The sequence below is a fragment of the Lolium rigidum genome, chromosome 7 (assembly GCF_022539505.1).
Source record: "Lolium rigidum isolate FL_2022 chromosome 7, APGP_CSIRO_Lrig_0.1, whole genome shotgun sequence".
Classification (NCBI taxonomy): Eukaryota; Viridiplantae; Streptophyta; class Magnoliopsida; order Poales; family Poaceae; genus Lolium; species Lolium rigidum.
The window spans coordinates 309,237,275-309,244,644 of record NC_061514.1 but is presented as its reverse complement, the minus strand read 5'-3'; positions in this window follow the sequence as shown (position 1 = coordinate 309,244,644).

Here is a 7,370-nt window from a genome sequence, read left to right as displayed (position 1 = left end):
CTAGCCCCTCTCCGACTCTTCTTCGGTGTTCTGGAGCCTTCCGGGAAAAATAGGAGGTTTGGTGTCGATTTCGTCCAATTCCGAGAATATTGCCCGAACAGCCTTTCTGGAACCAAAAACAGCAGAAAACAGAACCGGCACCGTGGCATCTTGTTAATAGGTTAGTTCCGGAAAATGCATGAAATCATCATAAAGTGCAAGCAAAACATGTAAGTATTGTCATAAAACAAACATGGAACGAATTAAATTATGGATACGTCGGGGACGTATCAGCATCCCCAAGCTTAGTTCCGCTCGTCCCGAAGCGGTAAAACGATAACAAAGATAATTTCTGGAGTGACATGCCATCATAACCTTGATCATACTATTTGTAAAGCATATGTAGTGAATGCAGCGATCAAAACAATGTATATGACATGAGTAAACAAGTGAATCATATAGCAAAGACTTTTCATGAATAGTACTTCAAGACAAGCATCAATAAGTCTTGCATAAGAGTTAACTCATAAAGCAATAATTCAAAGTAAAGGCATTGAAGCAACACAAAGGAAGATTAAGTTTCAGCGGTTGCTTTCAACTTATAACATGTATATCTCATGGATAATTGTCAACATAGAGTAATATAACAAGTGCAATATGCAAGTATGTAGGAATCAATGCACAGTTCACACAAGTGTTTGCTTCTTGAGGTGGAGAGAAATAGGTGAACTGACTCAACAATGAAAGTAAAAGAATAGTCCTCCATAGAGGAAAAGCATCGATTGCTATATTTGTGCTAGAGCTTTGATTTTGAAAACATGAAACAATTTTGTCAACGGTAGTAATAAAGCATATGTATCATGTAAATTATATCTTACAAGTTGCAAGCCTCATGCATAGTATACTAATAGTGCCCGCACCTTGTCCTAATTAGCTTGGACTACTGGATCATCGCAATGCACATGTTTTAACCAAGTGTCACAAAGGGGTACCTCTATGCCGCTCGTACAAAGGTCTAAGGAGAAAGCTCGCATTGGATTTCTCGCTATTGATTATTCTCAACTTAGACATCCATACCAGGACAACATAGACAACAGATAATGGACTCCTCTTTTATGCATAAGCATGTAACAACAATTAATAATTTTCTCATATGAGATTGAGGATATTTGTCCAAAACTGAAACTTCCACCATGGATCATGGCTTTAGTTAGCGGCCCAATGTTCTTCTCTAACAATATGCATGCTTAACCATAAGGTGGTAGATCTCTCTTACTTCAGACAAGACGAACATGCATAGCAACTCACATGAAATTCAACAAAGAGTAGTTGATGGCGTCCCCAGAAACATGGTTATCGCACAACAAGCAACTTAATAAGAGATAAAGTGCATAATTACATATTCAATACCACAATAGTTATTAAGCTATTTGTCCCATGAGCTATATATTGTAAGGTGAATGATGGAATTTTAAAGTTAGCACTCAAGCAATTTACTTTGGAATGGCAGAGAAATACCATGTAGTAGGTAGGTATGGTGGACACAAATGGCATAGTGGTTGGCTCAAGTATTTTGGATGCATGAGAAGTATTCCCTCTCGATACAAGGTTTAGGCTAGCAAGGTTATTTGAAACAAATACAAGGATGAACCGGTGCAGCAAAACTCACATAAAAGACACATTGTAAACATTATAAGACTCTACACCGTCTTCCTTGTTGTTCAAACTCAATACTAGAAATTATCTAGACTCTAGAGAAACCAAATATGCAAACCAAATTTTAGCATGCTCTATGTATTTCTTCATTAATGGGTGCAAAGCATATGATGCAAGAGCTTAAACATGAGCACAACAATTGCCAAGTATCACATTACCCAAGACATTTATAGCAATTACTACATGTATCATTTTCCAATTCCAACCATATAACAATTTAACGAAGAGGAAACTTCGCCATGAATATTATGAGCTAAGAACACATGTGTTCATACGAACCAGCGGAGCATGTCTCTCTCCCACACAAGCATTTATTCAAACAAAAACAAAAACAAGAACACACAGACGCTCCAAGTAAAGTACATAAGATGTGACCGAATAAAAATATAGTTTCAAGAGAAGGAACCTGATAATTTGTCGATGAAGAAGGGGATGCCTTGGGCATCCCCAAGCTTAGATGCTTGAGTCTTCTTGAAATATGCAGGGATGAACCACCGGGGCATCCCCAAGCTTAGACTTTTCACTCTTCTTGATCGTAGTATATCATCCTCCTCTCTTGACCCTTGAAAACTTCCTTCACACCAAACTCGGAACAAACTCATTAGAGGGTTAGTGCATAATCAAAAACTCACATGTTCAGAGGTGACACAATCATTCTTAACACTTCTGGACATTGCCCAAAGCTACTGGAAGTTAATGGAACAAAGAAATCCATCCAACATAGCAAAAGAAGCAATGCGAAATAAAAGGCAGAATCTGTCAAAACAGAACAGTCCGTAAAGATGAATTTTATTGGGGCACCAGACTTGCTCAAATGAAAATGCTCAAATTGAATGAAAGTTGCGTACATATTTGAGGATCACTCACGTAAACTGTCTTAATTTTCTGAGTTACCTACAGAGAATTTAGCCCAGATTCGTGACAGCAAAGAAATCGTTTCACGCGAGTAATCCAAATCTAGTATGAACTTTTCTATCAACGACTTTACTTGGCACAACAAAACTCAAAACTAAGATAAGGAGAGGTTGCTACAGTAGTAAACAACTTCCAAGACACAAATATAAAACAAAGTACTGTAGCAAAATAACACATGGGTTATCTCCCAAGAAGTTCTTTCTTTATAGCCATTAAGATGGGCTCAGCAGTTTTAATGATCCATTCGCGGGAAATAGTATTTGAAGCAAAAGAGAGCTTCAAGAGGCAAATTCAAAACACATTTAAGCCTAACATGCTTCCTATGCAGAGGAATCTTGTACACAAATGAATTCATGAAGAACAAAGTGACAAGCATAAGAGGATAAAACACGAGTAACTTCAAGATTCTCAACATAAAGAGGGGAAACTTAATATTATTAAGATGCATATAACCATATTTCCCTCTCTCATAATAACTTTCAGTAGCATCATTGATGAAATCCACAATATACCAATCACTTAAAACATTCTTATCATGGTTCATATGCATAGAAGTATCATTAATTTTGGCATAAGGAGAGTTCTTTTCATTAATAGTGATTGGAGCAGGATTATTATCAAGAATTTGAACATGGTAAACAAGTTGCATATTAAGGGAATTGTTTTTGGTAACCCAATCATGACTATGACAAGTTTCATAAGGATAGTTAGAACCTATATCATAGCATTCTTTGTAATAATCATCAGATATCGGAGGCACGAGTGTCATCATAGGAAATAGAATAGTTATCTTTCACAGTCGGTTTAGTCGTGTCCACACCATCATTGTTATTAGAAGGAGATGTATCAAGAACATAATGACCAGTAGCTAAAGGATTTTCAAACACCTCTTCCCCAAGCTTAGAGCTTTCTATATCATTATGGGAGGAAGCATGGATAGCACTGACACTATGGCAATTATTGTCATCATCATTTTCAGAATTAGTTTCCTAGAGATTTGCAATATCAAAAGTAGTGTGCTCATTCAAATCATGATTGCTAATGTATGTAAAGGGCATAGGAAGATCACCGTATTCAGATTCATTATCACAATAATCATTAGGAGCAACATACTTACGGTTACCTAGCGTTATCTCATTCACGCGGGGATACGCCGTTACCTCTTTCTTTTTATTCTCCTTCTTCTTCTTCTTCTTCGTTCCCTTCTTCTTCTTCTTCTCTTCCTTCTCCTCGTTCCCTTCTTTAGGAGGGAGAGGCTTGAAGGGTGGCTTGTCCGCATAACCTGATTTACTTTCGGAAACAATAGAAGAAACTTGGGAGGATCCCTCCTTTTCATTAATTAGTTGAAAACACACAACGGTCCTATCATATTTTGGCAAGGTGTCATCTTCTAAAATATTTTGTATGTAAGTATTTGTATGGCTATTATCAATGCAATAAGAAAAACACCCATGCAGGACATCATCAACATCAAGATCACTCATATGTAACAAAGAGATTTTTCTCGACAGTTCTTCACACCCCAAGAATAAAGTAAGTTCATCATGCTGATTAGGAGTAATTTCATCATCACAATACAAATTTGCAGCACTCATTGGGTTCAAATTATCATTGGAGGAGCATTGAAAATTAAAATGACCCACTTCATGGCAAACTTCACAAATAAAAGGATAGAGGGCACAAACTTTTTTACCAAGATCATCTAGAGCCCTAAACCACTTTCTAGTTTTTTCATTAGCATGATGGATACAATATTCATCTTTGATTTGATTAATTCCACAAGGTCTATGTATTCCACAAAAATTAACATGCTTATAGGAAATAGCATTCTTAGGAGTTTGAGCATGCTCATTGCAATAATTAACAACAATTTCATTCTTCATGCAAGTCTCTTTAAAAGGTTCATGATACTTATCAAAATTATTTTTAGGCAATTCAAAATGAAAAGCAAAGGCTTTATAAAGATTTGCAGCAACTTGAGAGTCAAGACCATAAGTAGCACTCATATTTCGAAATTTATCGGTATCCATAAAAGCTTCAATGCATTCATAATCATAATTTATACCTGACTCTTTACCGTTGTCGTTCTCCCATCCTTCGGTGTTCTCCTCAATCCGATCAAGAAGATCCCACCTAGCTTCAACCTCCTTGCTTGTGAAAGATCCCTCCGAACACGCGTCCAGATAGTCCTTGTGTTGTCCTGAAAGCCTCGCATAAAAATTATTAACAATAACATTACGGGGGAGCTCATGAATGGGACATTTGAGCATTAGTGATTTCAATCTCCCCACGCTTGAGAAATACTCTCTCCATCACGAGGATAAAAGTTATAAATATAATTCCTATCAATATGCACTTCATGAGGAGGATAAAATTTAGAATAAAAGAGAGATGCAATTTCCTCCCAACCAAGAGAATGACTATTCTCCAACAATTTATACCAATGCGCCGCTTTACCGTACAGCGAAACGAGAGAATAGCTTCTTCCTCACTTCATCCATAGAGATACCTGCACACTTGAATAACCCGCATAATTCATGCAAAAACAGTAAATGATCTCTAGGATGGACAGTTCCATCCCCTTTATAGTGGTTATCCATAACACGTTCAATAATTTTCATAGGTATTTTATACGGAATACTTTCAGCAGGTGGATTTAAAATATCACAAGCATCATTAGAGTTATTGCATATGGGAGATAAAGTATTATCAGAGCAAATTTTCTCCCCTAAAGATGGAAGCTAAAAATATCACAAAAACTAGCTTCCCCAAGCTTAGACTTCTTCATAGCATTAGCAGTAATTGCATTCATACTAATAACATCGCTACTAGCATGCAAATAAGGTTCCATGGGTTTTTTAATTTTCGCATCAAACAATTCTAAATCAGGAAAAAGATTAAAAAGCTCACCAAATTTTTTTGTTGTTTTCCATTATGCCTAACTAGTGAAAATAAAAACAAGAAACAAAAAGATGCAATTGCAGAATCTAAAGGAGATAGCTTCGAGCACTCACACACCGGCAACAGTGCTAGGAAATAGCTTAGTAGTCGGAGGATGTGAATACCTTTTACCTTACCTCCCCGGCAACGGCGCTAGAAAATAGCTTGATGTCTACTTCCCCCTCCTTTTCCTGTAGACAGTGTTGGGCCTCCAAGAGCAGAGGTTTGTAGAACAGCAGCAAGTTTTCCCTTAAGTGGATCACCCAAGGTTTATCGAACTCGTGGAGGAAGAGGTCAAAGATATCCCTCTCATGCAACCCTGCAACCACAAAGCAAGAAGTCTCTTGTGTCCCCAACACACCTAATAGGTGCACTAGTTCGGCGAAGAGATAGTGAAATACAGGTGGTATGAATATATATGAGCAGTAGCAACGGTGCCAGAAAATAACTTGCTGGCGTGTAGTTGATGGTGGTAGTATTGCAGCAGTAGTAATGCAGTGAAACAGTAAACAAGCAGTAGTAACGCAGCAGTATTTATGAACAAGGCCTAGGGATTACACTTTCACTAGTGGACACTCTCAACATTGATCACATAACAGAATAGATAAATGCATACTCTACACTCTTGTTGGATGATGAACACATTGCGTAGGATTACACGAACCCTCAATGCCGGAGTTAACAAGCTCCACAATTCAATGTTCATATTTAAATAACCTTAGAGTGCATGAAAGATCAATTCGACTAAACCAAGTACTAACATAGCATGCACACTCGTCACCTTCATGCATATGTAGGAGGAATAGATCACATCAATACTATCATAGCAATAGTTAACTTCATAATCTACAAGAGATCATAATCATAGCATACGCCAAGTACTAACACGGATGCACACACCGTCACCATTACACCGTGCAGGAGGAATAGAACTACTTTAATAACATCACTAGAGTAGCACATAGAATAGTAGTGATACAAAACTCATATGAATCTCAATCATGTAAAGCAGCTCATGAGATTATTGTATTGAGGTACATGGGAGAGAGATGAACCACATAGCTACAGCGGAGCCCTCAGCCTCGGGGTGGATTACTCCCTCCTCATCATGGAGGCAGCGATGGCGGTGAAGATGGCGGTGAAGACGGCGGTGGAGATGGCTCCGGGGGCAATTCCCTGTCCCGGCAGGGTGCCGAAACAGAGTTCTGTCCCCCGAATTGGAGTTTCGCGATGGCGGCGGCGCCCCTGGAGTCTTTCTGGAGTTTCGTCAATTGGTCCTGCGTTTTTAGGTCGAAAGGGATTTTATAGGCGAAGAGGCGGCGCAGGGGGGCACCTGGGGGCGCCACACCCTAGGCCGGCGCGGCCAGGGTCTTGCCCGCGCCGCCATGTGGTGTGGTGGCCCCCTGGCCCCTCTCCGACTCTTCTTCGGTGTTCTGGAGCCTTCCGGGAAAAATAGGAGGTTTGGCGTCGATTTCGTCCAATTCCGAGAATATTGCCCGAACAGCCTTTACGGAACCAAAAACAGCAGAAAACGAGGAACTGGCACCGTGGCATCTCGTTAATAGGTTAGTTCCGGAAAATGCATGAAATCATCATAAAGTGCAAGCAAAACATGTAAGTATTGTCATAAAACAAACATGGAACGACAGAAATTATGGATACGTCGGGGACGTATCAATGTTCCACCTATGGATGTACTTTCTCATGGATTCATCATGCTTTTGTCGACACGCCCTCAGCTCTTCTAGCGAAGCGGGTTTTTTGCAGCTGGATCGGAAATTCTTGACGAATACGTCCTCAAAGCTCTCCCAGCTGTCGAT